At 39.2% G+C, this 23,549-nt stretch overlaps 1 protein-coding gene across 2 annotated transcripts in view; it reads left to right on the top strand.

Annotated features, from left to right (window-relative positions):
• Positions 1-20,534, top strand: part of LOC102236215 (protocadherin-10-like) — an 88,290-nt gene extending 67,756 nt beyond the window's left edge. Inside the window, exons 5-9 of one of the 2 annotated variants that reach the window (XR_002752257.1) lie at positions 14,285-14,372; positions 14,460-16,461; positions 20,001-20,134; positions 20,213-20,273; positions 20,348-20,534. The gene's annotated coding sequence lies outside the window, so the exon portion shown is untranslated. Of the gene's footprint in view, positions 1-14,284; positions 14,373-14,459; positions 16,462-20,000; positions 20,135-20,212 lie in introns of both variants that reach the window. The other variant, XR_002752256.1, reaches the window with a different exon arrangement.
• Positions 20,535-23,549: the final 3,015 nt, after the last annotated feature.

Genomic DNA, 23,549 nt, shown 5'->3' with positions numbered 1-23,549 from the left:
TAGATTTAGGTCTACACCCTTTGGGGCAGCTGATGCTTTAACAAACAGTCCCAACTCGTCTAATTCCGGATTGCATAAGCTTTTTATAGCACAGCTAAATGAAAAATAAATTTCTGTTACCCACTCTGTGTAAACACCTTTCTGCATTGTGATATCAGTACACAATGCAAAAATGTTAAATGTTCAACTGATATTTTGAAAAAGTAATGGAGTGATCACTTTAAACCCAAATCTTTGTATAGCTTTGGACTTTGTCAAACAATTTGCTAGTACATTCCTCCCATTTCCCTCTACTCCAAAGCAAGTTTTTCAAGAGTGCAGCCAAAAATGTTCCATTTGCTGTTGAGCGTAATGACATTATTGATGTATTTTTTTTAGAGTGCCTTAAGGGGACAGTATTATGTAAAATTGGCTATTTTGAGATTCACATCATCTTATAATGGTAATCCCTCCTCAAAAACATACCTGGAGTATTGCCTTTACTCTTCACGCATGTTTGAGAAATCCTTGAGTCTGCCGTGGCAATCATGCAAAACTCATGGTTGGACCTTGCACCGTCTTTGAGATGCAGCTTTTCCTCGGGATTGCATTTTCCAAGCTTCTGTCTCAGAGCAGTGCTTTACCACGACTCCCACTCAGCTCCTTCAGACTAGCCATCAGCAATTAATAAATACCTGGTGGAACTGCACATATTCTGAGCTCATTACACAAGTAATTTCTCAGCTGGTAGAAGCATTGTTAAAAGGTTAATAAAGGAACGATGTTGTGATGACGTCTTGAAGGTGGAGTTTCAGAAAGAGCAGGAGTTTTTAAAGAGAAGCCCAATTTCAAGGCCTTAAATTTAACTTTATTAAATTAAATTTCTTTTGAGTTATTTAGTTATTTGATACATACGCATAGTATTTTTATAACAATTGAAAGTAAGACAGTTTCTTAATTGCGTTATAAAATGACACTGTGTATCTGGAAAATGCATAATACAGCCCCTTTAACAAACAACAACTCCAATAAACTATATAAGTTTGGTCAGAATACATGTAGAGAAGCTACAAAGACTGTTTCTGTATCCTAACATTCACACACACACCAATACACCCAGACAGAGAATCCCAGACACATCTACATACATAGAAACACACAGCTGAAGGCTTCTTATGTGTTCGTGAATATTCAGCAGAGGGCTTAAAGGACCAGAACCTATTTGCAAGGTAAATACAGTCTCATTACATGGAGAAGCATGAAAAGAAAAGTCTCTGCTGCACATAACATGAAAAGACTATTGTTCCGCGAATACATGAAGATGTTCTTTCTTTCCATTGTGAAAATAATAATGCGTAGACCCCTTGTTCTGTGAGCCTTTCATTTCAACAAAAGACTGTGTGTGATTCTCTGTCTTATTTATCTGAGCCTAGCACCCACTGTGGTGAAGAAGAAGGAGAGAAAACCATCACTGGTTGAAATATCAGCTGCAGCTTTGAACTGATCAGGTGTAAGGAATCTGTAGGATTTTAATTTTTTTCTCTTGCAATGAGCTTTTCTCGCAGAATCTTTCCAATAAGTGAGACAAATTCAGACAGCAGATAAATACATTGAATATAATAATGATGGGATGTCAATATTATTTTAATATTTTGTTATCACTGCTCAGGTAATTACTTACAAAATTCAGTTGGTTTCTGTTTCTGTGTCACAAATGCTTGCTCTGCCTTTACAAAATGTGTCATTAATATCAAGCAGCCACCTTTTGCCAGTTCAGAAAGTTGAGCTTAAAAAAATGTGTTGTCAGCACAAGTTTTCTCTTTTGTAGTGTTTTGGATCCGTGTATAACATGTCTAATCAAAATATTCTTGGACTAGCTGGCATGCAGAAATGAAAGCCAAAAAAACAACAACCGTGAAACCTCCTGAAATGTTGTATCCTATAGGATTTATGCAATACTTATGATGACACCAGAATCTAATTCTGATAGGATATTGAGTTGTTTTTCAGTTAGTGGTTGTCTGTTTGATTGCTCTTGTTATTCCTAATTTGTAATTCAGTTTGTGAATTGGGCTTATGGTAACCAGTGATTCTTGAGAAGAGGGACAAAATGGGTTTAAATTTTCCCCAATTGTTTTTTTATATTATTCCTCAAGCTTATGTATACAAATATGACAAATAATGTTTTGGAACTGTAATGATGCTAAGGGGCAGGCTCCCAGGTGCAACATTTTTTGAAAATTACATTTTTAATGGACCTGACCCAGAACTTTGTCAACACCATCTGACAGAAATGAATATAAAAGTATTTTAATGACCTTATTCGTGATCTTTTTACTCAGTTTTACAGACAAATGCTTCTCAATAAACAAAATAAATATTTAAAACAAAAAACAACATAAGGTCCATCTGACGGAGTTGAAGCAGAACTGAAGGTGGTGACAAACTAGTGAGTAAAAAGAAATACTTGATGCATGTGAAGTAATGCCATTTATGTAAAATGCATTAAAATGAATTAACTGCACACTTAGGTGAGATTTGTCAACACTTTCACTGAAAGAGTCACAGTGTCAGTTAAAAACTCTAATGGTGTTGACAAAATGCCAAACTACCTCAATTTATACAATGTTATTCTGAAGGAGGCCATATTGTAGCTCATCAGGTCCATGAAATCTTTACAGTATACCAAAACTAAGCATTTATTTCACAAAATGTAATCAAAGTTTTGTAAATTGTCAGTTACGGTGTTGACACATCATGGTTGTGATGAGCAACTTAAGAATACAATGGAAGAAAAAACTCAGAATAACATAAGCTAACTAGAGCTGCTTAGCCTTCTTAGCAAACGAAGAGAAAGGAAGAGGTCATGGGGTTCTCTTCCCAATAATGCCTGATTTTTTTTTTTACATTCTTTCATGTCTGACAGTGTTGACAAAAACTTGGGACAAATTTCAATTTTGTTGGAAAATATAGAAAAATAATTTTTAATTCAATTTATTGATACTTTTATAATTCTTTATTTGAATGCTTATACTTAATTATGCATAATATATTAAGATAATATATTATTACCATAATATATTATCTTAGTATTCCTTTAATTTGTTTTAAACTATTATAATGTATTGTGTTCTACTCCAGGACAAGGGATTTTACAGACACCCTCTGCCTACGACAATGTTTAAAATAAAAAATATTCAGCAAACACCAGGAAAACATACATTATTGTGCTCACATGGCCCTTAGTTTAGTCAGATATTTGAAAAAATTATATTTTGTGTATATTTTATTCAAATTTTATGCTTTATCCATGGGACCTGTTTTGTCCCTCTTTTCAAGAATCACTGGTAGCCTGGCCATAGTCTTCCTCTGCTATTCCATTCTATTCAAATCTCACTTCCAGCACTGAGGAAGACATTTTGGACATAAACCTAACAACTGAGGATGTTCTATAGCGATGCTAACAGATGATAAGTGGCTGGTGGACATTTATGTCATGTCTCACAAAGTGCAGTTTAGAATAGACTGAAGCATAAGCATTCAAAACTGCAGCATTCTTTATGCCTCTGCAGGTGATAATCATATTTATACATAAGAACCTTTCAAAGAAAAAACTGCTACTTAAACCTCAAATCAAAGTCATCATAACATTTCATCAGCTTTTTTTCACCATCACATTCCCCCAATGATTACCAGCCTCCCCCGACAGTCCAAAAACATGACTGTCAGGTTAATTGGTTTCTCTAAACTCTCCTTTGGTGTGTGGGTGTGTGAGTGTGTGTTGCCCTGTAATGGACTGGCGACCTGTCCAGGACGTAACCCCGCCTCTGGTCGATTGGCTGCTGAAGATTGGCACCAGCCCCCCTCATGATCCCTCTGGGTATAGGCATGGAAGATAATGGATGGATGGATGGATGTGAATGTGTCATGGGCAGAACCTTGTATACAAACATTGAGGTGCAGCTGTGATTTATAAAGAGGAGATACTGTAGCTGGCTGATGTGTAAGCACATGGTTTTATAAATCTGGATTTTTTATGCTGTACACCATTTTCAGGCAGGCAGGCAGGCAGGCAGGCAGGCAGGCAGGCAGGCAGGCAGGCAGGCAGGCAGGCAGGAGGCAGGCAGGAGGCAGGCAGGCAGAAGTACTGCAGAACAGATGCTGGCCGATCTTTTCTTGTCCCTAGGGCAATGGACAGATTGGTCACCATGGTTACAAGATTAAGTCAGCATAAGACCATCAGAGCTATAAGAGGATGCTTATGTATTTACAAAATGATGCTATGATTATGATGTGTGTGTATTTATCAGACAGCGTCACAGTAACATTTGGCCGTGGTCAATATGGCAGGAGATGATAGTGAGAATTGACCTGAGGAAAGTTAGAGATTAGTAGGTCAGGGGAAAATATTCTAGATTAGTAATGAAATTCTACTCATCCTCCAAAATATAAAAACACACTGATGGGAAAGAAATAATTTCTCTTATGCTGGGCAGACCCAGTGTTCTTTATATGAGGATTTAAAGCCTCTTTCTCACATATTTTGCAACAATATTAAGCTTGGCAGCATGGTACTGTGTTTTAACTAAGCAAAGATAAATTCAGTAAGGAATCTTGTCTGCCTATTCTAAGGATCCATATCTGTATTTTAGGAGAAGTGTAGAGAGAGCTGATGGGCCTGTCTGGTACGGTCATGTCATCTAAGTGTAAACACATCAAAAATGATCATGATTGTTTTCATAAAACGAAAAGCATTACATGAAACCCTGAGCCTGATCTTCATGTGACAGTAATACAACTCTTCAGTTTGGCTGAATTGTGCAGCATGCAATGGAATGGAGAGAGTATGGAGTATGGGTACCAGACTATTTAGACACAAATGGGTCTGCTTGTCAGACCCACTTACTCTTTGTGAGTGAGCTTAATTCTATATAAAGTAATGCTCACTCAGAAACAAAAAGTACTTTGTAAGCAATTACTTCATAAATGTGAGCCATAAGTACATTTTGTTGGTATTTTAGTAAGCTTAACTACTTTTTGTAAGTCAGGTAGCCATTGGATTCTACAGTGAACCTCTACAGATGAGCATTCTCAAAATAAGAGATATAAATCTGATATAAATCAGAATCAAAATGCAGTCAGCGTAGCGTAGGTTTTGTTCTGTGGTGTGATTGAGTGCGATGATGGTTCTGTTCCAAACATTTTTGCAGCAGTGGATGTGGTGTTGAACTGGAGTCACAGAGATCTCTTTTTCATCTGAGGGAAATAGTGGTGGTTGATACCCCAGGGAAACTTCAAAGGGAGAAAAACCAGAAGCTGCAGAGACGAGAGAATTATGAGCATATTCGGCCCAGGGGAGGTACTGACTCCAATCTGATGGATTGGTGAAAGTGAAACATCTGAGGTTGGATTTGAGTTCTTAGTTCATGCGTTCTGATTATCCATTTAACTGGGGGTGATAACTGGATGGGAGGGTGACCTTAGCTTCTAAAGTTGAACAGTAATGTTTCCAGCTGGAAGGTGAATTGTTGACCATGGTCGGAGAGGATTTCTTGAGGAAAACCATGTAAATGAAATACATGTTTATCCAGGAGTAGTGCAGTCTGGAAGGCTGTAGAAAGTTTTCTGAGTGGAATGAGATTACATGATTTAGAAAAATGGTCAACACTGGTTAGGATGGTGGTCATACCTTTTAAAACTGGGAGTCCAGTGACAAAGTTGATGGAAATATGTGACCAGGCGTGCTTATGGATGGATAGAGGCTATAGGAAACCAGATGGAGGTTGATGGGATGGTTTGTTTCTTGCACAGACGGGACAGGCGAGGATGATTCTTTGACATCTCTGTGGATAAATGGCTACCAGAATGGTTGATGAGAGTGATGGTGCGACTGCTACCTGGGTGAGCTGAGAATTTATCATAGTGGATCCAATGCATTAGATGGGTTCAGATGGAGGTGGGGAAGTAGACCTTGTCATGAGGGACGAAGTCAGAAGCAGGTTCACATTGCTGGGCTTGGTGGATGAGATCTTCAATTTCCCAGTGATGAAGCTACTAAACAACTGGGTGGAAGAATGGTGGCAGGAAATGTTTGAGAGTCATCAGGAGAATAAAATAGAGAGTGCATCAGGTTTGATGTTTCTAGACACGGGATGATAGGAAATGGTCAAGTTAAACCGGGAGAAGAACAATGACCAGCTGTATTGACAGGGTTTGAGTCTTTTGGATGATTGGAGTTAAGCGAGGTTCCTATGATCAGTCCAGAAAAGCATGGAATGTTCTGGGCCCTCCAACCAGTGCTGCCACTCCTCCAAAGCAAGCTTAATAGAAAGCAGTTCTTTGTCGCCCATATCATAGTTGCGTTCAACCAGGGATAATCTGCAGGAGAAAAAAGAACATGAATGGGTTTTATTATCAGAGTCAGACGACAGCTCCTACTACTGTTTAAGAAGCGTTGACTTCAACAATGAACTGTTTACTGGGGTCAGGTTGAATGAGCATTAGAAAAGAGTGATTTTAGCTGACTGAAAACGGTGTCGGCTTTGAGTGTCCAAATGAATGGTATCTTGATGGAGGTAAAAGCTGTGAGTGGTAGTGCGGGTTGACTGTAGTTTCGGGTGAATTGACAGTAGAAGTTGACAAATCCGAGGAACCTTTGGAGCTGTTTGCGTGTTTCAGGAACGGGCCTGTCCAAAACAGATCAAGGCTGTTTTGGACAAAATGTTATCTAAATAAAAAAACACAAAAATGTTCAAAAAGTCTTGAAAAAAAACGTAGAAGCATTGGATAAACCAAAAGGCATGATTAGATACTCAAAGTGTCCTAAGGGTGTCTTGAATGCTGTCTTCCATTTGTCCCCATGGCGGATGCGGAGCAGGTGATATGTGTTCCTGAGGTCGAGCTTGGTGAAGACTGTGACGCCGTGAACGGGTTCTAAAGCTGAGGAAAGAAGTGGCAGAGGGTATTTGTTTTTGACAGTAATTTGATTCAAACCTATGTAATCACTGCATGGCCTTAATGAGCCATCTTTCTTCCTAATAAATAAAGAATCCAGCACCAAGGGAAGATGAAGAAGGGTGAATTATGCCTGCAGAAAGACAGTCTTATGTATTTTTCCATAGTTTCATGTTCTGGTCGGGAGAAGTTATACAAACGGCTGGTGGGAGAAGGTCTATTGCACAGTCATATGGGTGATTAGGTGGAAGAGACAGAGCTCTTGATTTACTGAATAATGTTGTGATAATCCTCTGGAACGATCGAGAGATCAGGTGGGTCTGCTTCTTGTTCAACTGCTGGAGATGGACCTGGTGGAACTGCTGAGCAGAGACAGGTGGAATGACAATTAAGTGACCAGGATTCAATATGCATTTCTTTCCAGTTAACATTGGGTTTATGTTTTTGTAACCAATCAAAGCCTAAAATTATGGATGAGTTTGCTGTAGGAAATATGAAAAAAGGAATTTGTTCACTGCCATTACCGGAAATAACCAACTGCAAAGGCTTAGTCTTGTGTGTGATCTGGGGTAATGCTTTGCCGTCCAAGACGGAGACACAGAGAGGCACGGAGAGTGGCACTGTTTTTATGGACATGTATTGAATGAAAGCGGAGCCAATGAGGTTCTGTTCGCAACCAGAATCAATCATAATGTTCAGAGCAAGAGAATGTCTATTGTGGAACAGTGTAGCAGTTAGCAATAGGCAAGATTTCTTTTCACATAGATGATCCACCAGTCTCCTTGCATCTACTGGCTTTTGGTTGAACTGGACAGATGGAAATGAAATGACCGGGGGATCCACAATAGAGACACAGTTGGGAGGTCATTCTGCTCTGCCTGTCTGCAATCTGACAGATGTGGTGTTTTATTTCTTTCCTTGGTTCTATCATGTATCCTGTTATCTAGCCGAATAGTTAAACTAATTAATACTTCCAGTATTGCGGGTTCACCCAAAAGTTGCTGGTTCATCTTTTAAAAGTTCATTGAGTGCGTGAAAATACGCACTCTTTAAAGCAGATGCATTCCAGCCTGAAACTGCCACTTTAATTCTAAACTCTATGGCAAAATCTGCCACCGATCTCTGCCGATTGTCCATAATACATAGGAATTGGACGTTTTGTCGGGTTCATGGTTAAAAATCTGCTTAAACTCCTTCAAAAATGATCAAAAGTGCAACTGAAATTAGGGAGTAGGAAATCTTGCTTCTGCCCAATCTAAAGTTCTGCCAGAAATTACATATGCAGTCTTAGCGCCATCATGAGAGAAGCTTCTCGGGGGAATGATTGAATATTAGAGGGCATTGAAGAAGAAAACCACCACATTGATTAATATCACCTGAGAACTTTTCTGGAGTAGGTGGATGGATATCTGAAGACATGGAGTGGACCAGTGGCTCTGGAGTGGAAGCGGGAGCTGAAGCTGGAGTGGAGATCTGTTGGAGAGATATTTGTAAAATAAAATAGTCAGTTCCTCAAGACATTGGTTTGTTTTGGTTTGGTCGTCAGACAGGGCTCATAAAGCAGAATCATAGGATTGGATTAGTGAGTGCTGTTCTGCCATAGTCCTCCTGAGGGAGTCTGTGGGGTCTGACTGTTGGCCTGAGTATTCTGTTATGGATATGTTGGGTTCATGTCTTTTGACCCACATACAGAACACAAACAGGAGACTTGGAAATCAGATAAATAAAATTTATTTTGAACAAAGAAGAAAATGTGAGATGTGTGGTTCTTGTCCTGTGGGTGGGAAGCCAGGGTCGCCAGAACACTGAGGGTAGTTGGAGAGAAAAGGTGAGTTGATGGAAAACTGAACAGATTGATTTCTGAGAAATGGAATGACCCTACTTGGTTAGGAGATGAATTTCTGCCGCGGATTTGGTCTCTTTGCAGGGAGTTCTTGAGATGATCCGGGTTCCAGTGATTGGTCTTGACGGAGTGTTCTTTGAAGGTGGATGGAAGAGGAAGAAAAGAAACTGTTCTTGTAGTGGGAAGTTCTGGTCTGGATGGACCAGTGGTTTTCTGCCTGAGGGGAGGAGCTTAAGTGGGCTGTGTCCGGGGTGAGAAAGGTCAGCCGCAATCTGACCTACACAATGGAGGAGTACAGGTCTTGTAAAAGTTGAAGGTAGGAGCTGATCACCTTCTCAGCAGTGTGCACAATGTGCTGTGATCTATATAAATAAAGAAATATTTATAATGATATTGTATTAAAATATATGAAACACTTGCTACAAGTTGTGAAACAATCAGAGCCAAGAAGGCATTTTTCTCACGTCTGAAACAAAATTAAACAACTATTTTATAACTGCACACAAATTATTCACTCAATCATTATTCAAAGCTGTCATTTATTAGTGTGCATGGATGGCTGACCAGTTGTAAGATTATAATCACACTTTCAAATTGTTTCTCTGTCAGAGAATCACACAAATGCAGCAACACACACGTTAATGTACTCCTGTGGTGTCATAGATCAATAATGTTTAAAGCAGTGCTGTGCAGCCACAGGAGGTTGAAGTGAGTGCTCTGAGAGTGTGCTATAAAATGCCACTGGCCTAATTAAGGATTACTCTGGATGAAGTACTTTGGTTTAAAAAGGCAGAGAAATTGGCCCCATGAGGTCTCTCTGACAAAGTGGTTTCATACTGGATATCTAGTTGACTTAAAAAAAAAGAAAAAGAAAGAAATGCAACTAATATCACATGGTTAACATACAACAGTTGACAGTAGAAACTATCAAATACCTTTTAGAAGCTTCATTGTATATTTCATCATTTGCAAATCAATTCCCATAACAATTGCGCTTTATTTTATCCTGAAGAAGACTAAACAAGCATAACTATGGAACCCAACTCAAACATGAGTTACAGTGAAAAAAGTAACTATGTATCTGATTGCAGTCATATTTCCCACCTGACAGCAAAGTTTCCGGTGAGCTTTTAGAGCATGGAGTTGTTCTACAGCGAAAATGGATTAATTGATCCAGAAACTGACATTTCATGCAGAGATATGAAGATGTAGATATTTGATGCTGTTGATGAAGCTGTCAGGTTGTATGTTGTATGAAATACTAAATGGAGTTTTCCCAACTGTTTTTAGTTTTAGGTGGTGTCTCTCAGTATGACCTTTCTGCTGACAGTGGTGGTGGGGTTGGCCTTCCCAAGTGTGAGTAAATCAGTCATGTCCAGATTAAACTACCAGGCAGTCAGATACCAAAGCAAACTTTAAGACACCATAATTAGTTCTAGTAATGTATGGAAGCCATTAGTAAAATTTCCATATTGTTCACCATCTCCTGGTCTCTTCCTTCAGTAACAGAAAATCCGTATGAGTAATATCTTGAAGCTCCAAGCTCTTTTCTGAACTTTGGTTATCTATAAAATAGTACAGTGCTCCCTTCAGACTATTGTATCCAACAAGCCTTGGTGGAACAGAATGCACTATGGGAACTGTTTGTCCCTCTGGACAGTCTGCTCACTCACATAAATCCCACACAGCTGTACCAACTGCATACTGTTTCTTTGCTAGATTTTTCATGAAACTGTGATTCTCAAACTTAGTATTATAAGTACCCCCTCAGCAAATTCTATGCTCTGTATGTACCACAAAAACTGCAATGGCATAAAAAACATCAGTATAAGCCAAGTTGTCTCATCTGACTGGATGGAAAAGTGCAATTGTGTGTGTGTTTTTTAAAGCTTCATTGGCTCTAGTGGCCTTTATTTGATAGTGATTTAACAGGAAAGTGGGCATTGAAAGAAGGGGGAAGACATGCGGTAAAGTTCACCAGGCTGGGAATTGAACCTGCAACAGCCATGTCAAGGATTAAGGCCTCCATTTGTGGGTTATGCTTAACCCCTGTGCCACCACAGCAACCCCAACTGTGTGTGCTTTCAGTGTCATAAAGTCTCTTTAAAAAATCTTGTCATGGCAAAGGAACCTGTGTCATGTGCACATAGCAGGTTGATCTTTAATTACTATTGTTACATTTCCAAGACAGTGTAGGATCACAATATCAGAACACATGACTGAATGTAGCCTAAATAAGAGCTTAAAATTAAAATGAATAAAGATAAATTGAAAGCAGGAGGAAAATGTGGGAGAAATATTTCTTCTATTTCATCAGGTATGAATGCGAAATGTAAAACATCAAGCAGGAGAGAACAGCAGCAACTGTTTTAACTGTTGTGTGAATCATACTTGTGTTTGCGCTGCACAATGTTGCCATTGATGCCATAACAAATAAAAAGAATACAACCAGGTGACAAGCAAATGACCTATTCCTTACAGGATTATATGATGGCTTATGCTAGCTAGAGGTAATGATGAGTGGGAGGTTTATTTTTAACCAAAGTATCACATGAGTTATACGATCCCTAAATTAGGGACAACCTGTCAAAATAATAATTCTTGAGGTGGGAATAACTGGCCACAATATTTCCGGTCCATCAACAGGTGCTCTTTTTCTACGAACTGAAAAGACTGAAAACAGTCAGGGAAAAAAATACAGACCAAGGTGGCAGTAATGCACCAATTTTGGTGTTTGCCAACTGCCAGAAAACATCAAAGAAGAAGAAGAAGAAGACATACATTTGGAACAGAACCATTCAAGGCCACTTTCTTTGGCTGCCCGATTTTTGAAAACAGGAACGTTTTTTACAACAGGATGACAGAGATATTCAAGGAGAAGGATTGGAGGTAAGGATTGAAGATATTCAAAGAGAAGTCATCCATACAAATCTTTTAAATAATTAAAACGGTTACCATTATAAATATATTTTTCTATTTTTTGATATTATATTGTTAGAAGCTTTAAATAGTTATGATGAAAATTAAAATATACGTAGTTTCTATATTGGATTTTGGATGTGTACATCCGACTCTGGTGGAGTCTGCGTCACCAGTCGTGAACCTCACCGCATCATCCACATCACTTCTGTTAGTTCTGTTGAACAGTTGTATGGAGCTTTGCAGGGGAGAACTGGCACTTCTTTTCCTATTCAGTTTTCTTTTGTTTATTTAGTTAAAGAAATAAGTTTGTGTCATTGGGTTTATTTATTTTTCGTAAGATTAAATGGGTTCAAAGTTAATAGTTTCCTTTTGTTTGTTGTTTTAACATAAAATTCATACTAAAGACACTCTTCAGCTCACCTGGTGATGATTTGTAATTTCACATGATTTTCTTTACAATAAATTACTGGATACAATTTAATTGATTGTCTCTTGTGGCTGCTTGAGGTCTGATGAGGTTGAATATATCATGTTCAAAATCCAATTAAAACTAGAAAGTGTGCATTTCCTATGAAAATGCAAGTGTGAATGCTGAATGCTCAATGCTGAATGCTTTTGGTGAAAATGGCAAAAACGTTTGAAGTCAACTGCTGAAGACTTGCAGAAAGGCAAGAAATAGCCTATGCAGTGTAAAAAACCCAGGTAAAAGCCAAAATTAGCCAAAAAGCTAAAACTAGCTAAAATACTAATGATAGCATCTAGGATACCACTAGCATGCTGGGTTAGAGTAATATATTCTATGCAATGTAAAGAAAAAAAAAAAACTCATCTAAAACCTAAAATTTGAGAAGGACAGAAACATTCCCCTATTGCTTCTGATAAAAACGGTGGGTGATTGAAATCCATACCTTTTATGGTTCCTGAAATATCGACATTTGTTTGGAGGATCGTTTAGCTATAAACACAGCTAAACGATGCCTGACTATAAAAAATATGTCACATGCAGTACAAAAAAAAGCAACATCAAAAGCTCAAATTACTCCAGCATAAAAGCTGTTAAACTGCCCAACTTCAAAATGGCCACTGCCTTGTTTCCTCCTGAAACTGGATGATTGATTGCCATTAATAGGCAGGACCTAAAACATCCACTGTGAAACACAACGGACATTTTATATTGTAATTCTCAATTCTGTCATAGGATGGAACGATTTCTCCCATGGGGTGAAAAATTAATAAAAAGCTGAATATTATAAAAAGTATGAAGGTTATGAATGCCAAGAGATATAGCCGGCATTAGGAGAGCAAGCTGAATAGTATAAAAGTTGAATGGTGAAAATGGAGAAGTGTGAATGCCTACAGCTATCACACTAAAAATTCAAAAATACTTTACTGATCCCAAAGGAAAATCAAATGTTTAAAATGTTGTTGTAACTCATTAATTCAGATTCTTCAAAGAGTTGTTGTAGTTAATGATGGTTGTTGGCAGGAAAGATCTCTTGTCTGTATTACAGTGAAAATTCTCAATGAATGGACCTGGATCCAAATTTCGTTTACAGACATGACAGAAAGCTTTAAAGATAACCCAGTAATCACATAGGGCTTTGCAAGACCAAAATATGTGACTGGTGGTGGCTGGTGATTGATGGCACCAATGGCAGTTATCATCCACATTATTGTATGTAAATGTTGAAGACAGACAGCTTCAGGTTCTGTTCTTCCTCTTAGATTAGATCAGATAATAATCAGATAAAATATATTTTCACTCAAGCTTTCAGGGATGACATGTTCTCAGATGAATATAAGTCACAGTGCTATAAAAATTTAACTCGAAGGAATTTAAAATTGTACATGTTACTTCATTATTGATTGTTCAATAATGAAGTAAAATAATTTATCTATGGCTGGTATATAAATTGTTCAATTAAAGGTAAAATACATAAGATTGATCTACTTAATTATTATATTGAAATATAATTAATTTAATTAATGTTTTTCATCATTTTTAACAATATTAACTTGAGCTACAGCTCATTGTTTTTTAAAAATGATTTATCCTTGCAATAGGTTCTGCTTCCTCTACCCTTAATCTTGCTGTCGATAGCAGGGACAAAATGTTTTACTGAACATTTATAGACTACAGTTCTACAAGTCACTACCATATTATCCTTGCTGTGGGGTCCTTAAAGATTCTGACTTATTGTCTCTGGTCAGCCTTGCTATTTTACTTGCCACAGTAACAGCTTTTTTCTCTGGGGACCAATCAGCCAGACTCTTGGTCCATAAACGAATCGGTACTTTCCAGGATGCCTTAACTGACCCACTGCAATTGCTGCTTGACCTGTGTCACAGTGAAGACAAGAAAATAGACATCACTGCAGAAAAGAGCTGCAGTTTGTTGACTGAGCTAGCATGAAGTGAGTTCAGATGCCAGATGTCAGGAGGAGGAAAATAGAAGCAAAATTGGTTCTGATGTTTTAACCTTCTTTTATCCAGGTTTGAGTCAGGTTTGTACTTTTCCAAAGCAGGCAGCAGCTCCATATTGATTAGTGGTTGTACAAAAGGGTTCTTATGCGGCTCTATCTGCAGGATTTATTCTGAGAGGGATGAGCTGGCGCCTGTCTCCAACCATCAATGAACAAGAACATGGCGAGGTCTACAAGCCATCAATCACAGTGTAATGCAGAGAAACACACACATTCAACACATTCAAGCCTAATCACAGTTTAGAGAAATCAGTTAATCTAAAATGTATCTTTTGTAGAACTTGCACGAGGACCTTCTGACTGGCTATGACGAGACGTGGTCCAAAGCTGATGGGTTGCAGCTGAGGCACATGACCAGGTGATGGGATGATGCAGGTGAGGTTGAAGAGTCATCCAGTTTGAATTGGATGGTAGCCACAGCTACCATGGGGAAGTATAACAGAAGCAAGGCTGTCATGCACCGGTGCCATCAGGACCTCTGACCCCCATCAGCAGGCAAGTGAGAAGTGTCTTACCCATGGTTACAGCAACAGAGGTGAGTGGAGCAGGGATCGTCCCATTTGATGCTGATGGCATTTTATTTTATGCAGATAACATAAATGCAACTTTCTCTGACTACAAAAATCATCTTGCATGAGATAGCTAAAACATTTTCGTTCTAAGTGTACAGTTGTATGCTTTTACACCTTAGCTTTATTATCATTAATTAGGTTACTGTTATTTTATGTTATCATGTAGTGTTTGTAGTCTAGTTTATTAGGCCTGAGCATCAAAAGGACTGTTAAGGCCTTTTATAACTAGAAGGTTTTTTCTTGTTATTCTGACACTTTTCTTATATTCCTTTATTTAATCAGGTAAACTCCGTTGAGATCTAGATCTCATTTTCAAGAGATTTTCTTTTTTTGGCTTTTTGGAGGCCTTAACATATTCAAAAACTTCTCATACTTCATTGAACATTGTCCCCCATAAGAAATGTTTTAATTTCCATAGAATCAAAAGTCTGCAGGGCCGAACTGCTTAATGTGAAATAGGTCAAATAGGTGAAATAGGCCAAACCCTACATCATAGAAATCTGAAACTTGGTATGTAGGTAAATCCAGTTGGGAGAAAACGTTAACATTAATGCATCTTTCATGAGCTTGGCTTCTTGGCCTTGAAAGATCTGCTGGACTGACTGGCCAGCAAAGCTGGTTAGTCTGTTCCCTGTGGAATCTGGATTGGCCCCACTGTTACCCTATACTGCACATCTGGGAACTGTGAGAGTGTTGGTGTTCAAGAAATTCACATTGCCCTACCAGCCTGGTAACCTAATCAGTCTGCACTGAACAAAAAGAGTTGTGTGTTGTTTATGGGTCTGGAGACACTCTTCTATTAATCAGTCTCCTTACACAGAGACTAAACATATTTGAATTGCTCGGTGTCATATGATGCAGCATCGACGTCACCCAATGCAGATGGAGGGCAAGAAGTAAATGCAGCCTGTTTACTTCTTTTGCTCCAGCGTCAAAATGCCTAAAGTCTGAGTCGTGTACAGTTGTTCCAACAGAGAGAAAGATAAACGTTATTTTCGTGTTTTGAAGGTAATTGGTCACAAGGGAGTTAATTTTTAAAAAACTTAACAAAAAAGGTTGAGAAAAGTGAATCAACAATCTACTGCTAAAAACAGGATGTGCAGAAACTAACAATGCCAGAGTGTACAGCGCCCACTTTCTAACAAGTAACCTTAGTATCGTGTAACAGAGTTACAAATGTGTTTCTTTGTTAAATTATTATTTCTTATTCATTTTATATTGAGAATTTGTGAATTTTATCTTATTCAGTTATTTTTATTTATTTTGTTGTTTTTGCCTGCGGGGGTCGCCCTTCTGCTCTCCGCCTCGTTTGTGTTTCCTGGGCTTCCGTAGTTTACTCCAGCCCTCATAGCTCCTCTGCCCCCCCTTTTTCCCTCAGAGCGTTGTTCTGTGCTGCTGTGGGTAAGTCAGAGGAAAGTTAGCTGCTGAGATATGTTTGTTTTTCTGTATGGATGTTGTTCATGTTGATGTCTTTACCATATGTTGTTTATTATTGTTTGTTAGTGTGTTATTTTGCAGTTTTGACCGTCATTGTGGTTTTTTTTATAAACAGTTTTATTATAATTTCCTTTTTTATTTTGGCGCGAACGACCGGTGCTAGTCCAGTACAGCCCGGTTGAACATTGTTTTTATTTTCACATTTTTAGAGCTGGAGTGCAGGGAGAAGGAGTTGAGGAGGTTGTTCATTTGTTTTCCCTTCTTCCCCCAGGTATGTGTTTTTATTTTTAATTTATACTTTTTATCTCTGTTTATTTAACTCTGTCCCACTGTATTGTGTTGTTGTGGCCACCAGGTGGCGTTTTTCTCCTCTTGTTTTTAGTTTACGATTTTTGTGAGAAGATTTCTTTTTTTGTTAACTTTTGTTAAGTCTGAGAGAGAGAAAAAATGTTAGGAGAGCGTTGTTCTGTGCTGCTGTGGAGCTGGAGTGCAGGGAGAAGGAGTTGAGGAGGTTGTTCATTTGTTTTCCCTTCTTCCCCCAGAATAAAAAAAGAAATAAAATATCTGGTTGAGACCCACCTGAACGACTTCCGAGACTCATTGATACCATCTGTTACAATCGCTTAAAATGTATTTTTAGATATTTTATTGGACAGCTACTTAAAAGGACAACCAATCATATAGCTTGATAGTCCCAAGACTGCTAATGTTGTTAGCAGCTATCTCAGTGCCGAGTCCCAGACAGAAAATATGTTGATATAACCTACCCAGCTATACAGTCACAGTGAGCTGCGACTATTCCCCCACATGGTTCATGTCTGGAAACAAACATGGGGTTTCTGTAGAAACAATCTACTGCTAAAACCTACATTGATCTATATTGATTGTCAAGATGGCGCCGGCGCAGCTGGCTGCCTGCAGACGCAGCTCCCGTCGTGTGTGTTTGTCTGTGTATATTTGCTGTAACCGATTAAGGATCCGTGCTTGAAGAACCCATGGATCATCAGTTGGGCTTTCTACAATGGCTGGATGTGGTTCTGTCGATGTTCTCCGCGTTCTTCTGCTACTTTTTATACTCTTGGTTGCGGAGAACCTCGCCGAGTGGAGTAGCGGCATTGTTTTCTCGCGTCAACGGCTGATTGCACTGTGTGGGCCTCTGCTGCTGCCAGAGATGGGCCTGTGGTCCCGGAGGAGTTACGGAGGAGACGACGGGGCTGCGGGTCTGGAGTTAAACGGAGGTAGAAGAGGAGACGGCGCTGGCCAGCGATACCGGCGATTATCGTGGGGAACGTGAGGTCTTTGGGAAATAGGACAGACGAACTCATGGCGCTGGTTAGGACCCAGAAGGAGTACTGGGAGTGCAGTATCTCTGCTTCACGGAAACCTGGCTGCACTCGCTTATTCCGGAATACAGCGTGGAGGTCCCTGGATTTTCCTTGGTTCGCGGGGACAGGGACTATTCCAAGAGTCGGAAGAAGAGGGGCGGTGGGATTGCACTTTATGTGAGTGAGAGGTGGTGTAATCCCGGTCATGTTAACGTGAAGGAACAGATTTGTAGCCCGGACATTGAACTTCTGGCTGTGGGAATGCGGCCGTGTTATTTACCGAGGGAGTTTACGTCCGCCATTTTGATAGCTGTTTACATTCCCCCATCAGCTGATGCAGCGGTGGCCTGTGACGTCATCAGCTCTGCCACAGCCAAACTCCAGACTCAACACCCGGACGTTGTTATTGTGTCTTGTCTTGTCTCTATGCTGTAACTGCGAAGTAATTTCCCTGCTGGGATGAATAAAGTACTTCTATTCTATTCTATTCTATTCTATTCTATTCTATTCTATTCTATTCTATTCATTGGAGCTGAATCCAGTGTCTTACAAGGACTCAACATTAACAACATTAGCGTACAACTCCAGCATGAATTTGGGTTTACAGAAGCTAAATAAATTATTTACCAGGAGACCCAATCACATAGAAATAACATGGGTTAGTTTGTTGTTAGCAATAGCATTGTTATTGTAGACTAATTACTTAAAATAGCACAACTCACTACTGAGTGTGACAAGTCGACAGTCATTTAATGCTTCTTTTGATCCCAAATGGTTGACCCAACCTGAAACTAAATAATTGTATGCTTCAGGCTTTTGAAAACCTTCGTCTGGCTCATCGTATAATATGAACTCTGCAGCTGCAGATAGTCATGTGGATCGCCTCGACACCTGGTAAATCCTCAAGATTAGAAGAGAAGTCTTTTATACCGATATAATACAGATTATATCCTAAATATATACGTATTTTTTTCCCGAGATACCTCATCTGTTCCAGCCCATTTAGGGCATTAGTGTACTCAGTGTGATCCATTTTGCTCTGTTTTGAACCGTAGAAATCTACTTCCGGACCACCATCTGAATTTTGCGGGTCACATGTCTGATTCCCAGCAATATTTAACCAAGACTTCTCACGTTCAGAAAGTCATTCAAAAAGAGTAATGTAAGTATATGAAAGAAGTGGTAACTCAAGGAAGCTAAAAATGTAACTGTAAAGATCTAAGTCTAACTCCTGAAAAACAGCCCAACGTCATTATTCCCCTCCCACAAACTCTCCCGCTCTCTGTTAGCCGAGAAATTTAAAAGCTGAACACAATGCCCACATCGTATCACAGTCTCACTTGGAATTCAGTGAGCACCTTACAGTCACCTGTTCTGTCAGAAAGTTTACTGTAGAGATAATCTTGTGTCTATAGGTCCAAATGGTCTGTTGGCGCTTTATTTTTAAACAGTATAGAATTGATTAAAGCATTGTGACAAGAAATAAAGATTTCAAAAGGTCAAAATGGAAATGTAAGCTTCTATGGATAAGGGCTTCATTTTATTGTACATCCAAGTTCAGAGGAATTCAAGGGAACAGCACTAGGCTGGTTTAAATCCTATCTGTCTGGCAAATTCCAGTTTCTTCATGTGAACACTAATATTTTTTCACAATCCAAGGTTACTTGTGGAGTAAACCCTGGACCAATTTTCTTTGCTATATTTATGCTTCCAGATGGAATCATCATCACACAGACAGCATGAGATACATTTTTACTGTTAAGCTACCACTACTACTTTATTTTTATGGCACTGCAAAACAACAATAGCTGCGCCAAAGTTTTGCACAGATAATAATCAATAAACATTCAAAATGTGGAAAGGACAAAAGACAACAATAGAAATGTGATGACAGAAGTGAGACCAGAAGTCTCAACATGTATTAAAACTTAAAGACAAAAATGTGTTTAAAACAAGTTTTAAAAGTGTACGATAAAGGGCCATCTTTATGTATGTAACAACAAATCGTTCCATAATTTGGGAGTGCCAATGCTAAAAGCTCTGTCTCCTCTGAGCTTCAGTTTTGATCTTCAGTACTTCCAGGAGCAGTTCATCAACTGACCTCAGGCAGCGAGCTGGAGAGGTACGATGGGACAAGTCCATGCAAACTCTTAAAAATAAATAAAAGAATGTTAAAATGAACTCTAAAATTCACAGGCAGCCAATGTAGGGGCGATGTGCTTCCTTTTCCCAAGTCCGCTCACAAAATGTAAATTTAAAGACAATAAATGTGGTTTCTCTAATACAACCACCTGTTTGGAAGCAGAAGCAACTTTTATTATAACTTCAGCAAAGACTTCATGGACTGCTCTCCATCTCAGTGCATTTAGCTCCAACCAGAGCCAATACCTGCAAATGTCGGGTTCTGGGGGTCTTGGTCCTTTTTTCCTTTTTGTTTTTCTTTTCCCCTCTGGTGTGAGTCTGTAGCATCACTGTGGTCCACTAGATGGAGCCAGAGGCTGTCTACCTGGGAGGTGCGCCCATGGGTTTTACGCACCTGGCGGTCATCATCTCATCATCCTCTGGAGGTTAAAGAAGCTGACTGCCAGCACTTCGACACCGGAGTGTTTTACCTGCTTGGTAAACTGAGCCCCTCGGAGCTAGTCCTCTGAGCTTTTTCCCTCTAAGTAACTCTTCATTGTCCTCTGTGCTCTTCAGGAATTGTTTACTCCTTGAGACGATTTGGATTCTCCAGAGTGACTTCCATCCTGGCCTTTTGGTTAAAGCCCTCCTCGTGACGCCGTGTACTGTACCCACTGGTTGCCCGAGTCCCGTTTTCACCTCTCCCGTTAGATCTCAAGATTCTCAGTTGTCATCGGCTGGCAGTCGGACCTCACCTCCACCTCCGTCAAGTCATCACTTACCTGCCTGCCCTCCACCGCAGCCTCCTTGCCTAGGATCCCGCTCGTTTATGGAAGCCGGATCCGTTGACTTCAGCCTGGAACCCACAGACTACTTCCCTGATTGTGATCATTCTTTCCCAACTTTCCGCTGTCTTCCAGACTCCACCGCAGGATCCCCACCATATCACATTACTTTTCTTCAATAAAAAAATCTTTAACTGATTTCCATTCCCTGTGGTGTTCTGCATGTGGGCAAAAGCTTTAACGCCAATATGACAGCAAATTTCAACATTACTGTTTCCCAAGGGCGTAGGTTTGGTCTAAGTCTTGGTGGGACCTTACAACTTACTGACCCCCCCGACCATTTTTGACCGGGGGGGGCACCACATTGGCTTATAGCCCCCTCCCCCCAACCATAACCAGATCATACATCTTGTGTATACAACCAGATACAGTCATACTCAGCAGATCAGTTCAAGAACACTTTACTTTTTCCTTTTCAAAATTCAGCAAACATTACAAGTAAGATCAAAAGAAATATCCTCTGGATCTACTGATTATACAACAAACATAATTGCAGATAAGAACAAAAAATGACTTCTTACACTTCAGGAAAAAGATCCAATTGTTGAGATATTATGCATTTAAGAGGAAAAAAGATTCATAAAATTGCTTGCTCTGTCGTCTGAGCATCCTATGTGAAAAAGTATTACATAATTAACAGACCTATTCTACCTCACATTCAGTGCTGACCTTACTAAACACCGGACTTTACAACAATGCGTTGCGTGATAGATATCTAACTTATGGGTCCCCTCACTGTACTTACAGCCGAGGTAGCGAAATAACTTCTAATGTCTGTCGTCCTTTTCTTTTTGGTGGCGACATGGTCTCGGAGACTCATAATAAATGTCAAACTTAGAAGGAGACGCGTTCACTTTCAGCACCATGGACCAAGCTTCCGTTCCGCCTGTTGCAGCTAATCAAAGAACGAAGATCCACATCCTGTGAGCCAATAGCGGGTCGTCATAGTTCAGAACAGCGAATTTTAAAATGAATGCTACCACTGCATAGTATATTGAAATATTAAACTAATCAATGTAGATTTTCGTTTATTTATTTTGTTTTTGTTATAAAATACATGTTTTTTTTTATTAATATGGCAAAAATTGGTCGGGACTATTTTATATCCCTTGAATATTGGTCGTTACAAGTCACGACCGTCCATACCCAAACCTACGCCCATGCTGTTTCCTCATACTAGCACCTCAACCTACGTTGAGGTGCAGGTAGCGCTAGCATCACTGTTTTCTGGTTTGAAGTTTAAAAAAAAAAAGATTAATAGAAAAGAACAACATTTTTTTTTGCAGGCTGAAGTTTTTTTGCTTCAGCCTGCAAAAAACCTGAAGAGTACTATAATATTGTTATTGCACTGATTTATTGTGCTCCAGACATTAGCTTGTTTGGGTGAAAGTGCCCACATAAGTGTTGCACATTTTCCAACATTGCATACATCTTTATGTTGGTTTTCACCACTTTGCCTAGCAACAACACTAGAGGAGCACAGCAATTGTCTCGTTGCATAATAGAAACATTTAGGTTGCATTTGTATTTAGTTTGTATTGTCTAACTCCTCAGTCTAAAGCATATATGATGTGTGGCCCACACTATGTTGTGGAATCAAAATTTAGTTGCTTAGCATAATAGTTTGGAGGGCGAGCTAAGTCTTAAGAGACAACATTGGTATTTGTGTATGAAATTGAGCTAGTCTGCCATGCTTATCATTTCAAAGTTCTAACATTATTTTTTAACTCTGAGTTAAAAAATACAAATATTTTCTGTCTTAGGGTTCAGTGACACAGAACAGCTGACATGACAAAAGACTGGACAAGACTGAAGAAGCTGAATCACAGAACTTAGTTGCACTAATGTGAGGATGACAACTTCTAACCCAGGCTACAATACTTAACACCAGCTGTAAGAGAAGGAAAGTCTTATTCTTGGTGTCACACATATATACTGTACATGTGGGTACACACGCACACAGAGGAAGTGGACCATTAAAACCAACTAAATGTCAGCTGGGAAAATGGAAACTGAAGGCCTCTCACAGGGTTCATCTATGCACAACCACAGTGACAGTGATGCAAAAGATGTCCCTGTGTTCCTTTAAAAAACACAAAAAAGTAAACACACTTTACATCTGAAAGAATAAAATATGCACACATCATTAAGCACAAACCCCATGTGTACTGTCTAATTAACTATCCCTGTGTATGAATGTGTCTGCATGTATCAGGGAACAGTAAGTGTCAAGTTGAATGTGTGTTACAGCAATTTGTAAGACTTAACTCACCTTCTTTGCCAATGTAAGTGAATAGCATTACATTTATAAACTGACGCCCCTCCTGTAATATAAAAAACACACATGGAATATAGCATCTCTGCCTTACTTACATTTTTTAGTGTTGCCTACATGCTAAAATAAACTGTTTTTGCAGAATTAGTGAAACAGCAGGCCAGATCAGCTTTAGACATAGAACATATCAAAACGTTTATATTCCACACATGGAAGCTTAATTTAACACAGGTATAAGCTCAATAGCAATGGCAGTAGGTATGTTAAGCTGCTTTTAATCATAAAAGAGTCTAATGAAAAGAAACAGCATGGAGACGTCCACAGGCTCTGAGAAAACAAGAAGAGGTAGATGAATAGAAAAAAGAAGACTTGTCACAGAGAAACATTCAGTAAAAAGAAGAGAATAAACTTCAGCCTGTATGTGTATCAGTAATAGAGGTGTGCCATATTATCTTGTGTACATACACGAGATAATATGGCAATATTGGTGGATATTTTGGGGTAGGTGGGAGGTTCAGCACATACCTGGACCGGGCCCAGGTGGGAGGCAGAATAGAACTTCAGGGATCCAAGCCTCTATCACATTTGAGGAGACCTAGAGAAGGCGGGCCCTGTCCTTTTAATATCCAGATTATGTGGGGTTTGTATAGGCTGTCCAGTCAAGATTGAGTCATGGTTGCTAAAAACTTTACAAAGACGACTGATTTTAGTAATGTAGTCGGTGTAAAATATTGAATGAAATGTTGTCCTGCATGACTGGCTTTATTTTCACTCTTTCAATCAATTAATCTAA

The sequence above is a fragment of the Xiphophorus maculatus genome, chromosome 23 (genome assembly GCF_002775205.1).
Source record: "Xiphophorus maculatus strain JP 163 A chromosome 23, X_maculatus-5.0-male, whole genome shotgun sequence".
Lineage (NCBI taxonomy): Eukaryota > Metazoa > Chordata > Actinopteri > Cyprinodontiformes > Poeciliidae > Xiphophorus > Xiphophorus maculatus.
This window is presented reverse-complemented; position numbering and strand designations above follow the sequence as displayed.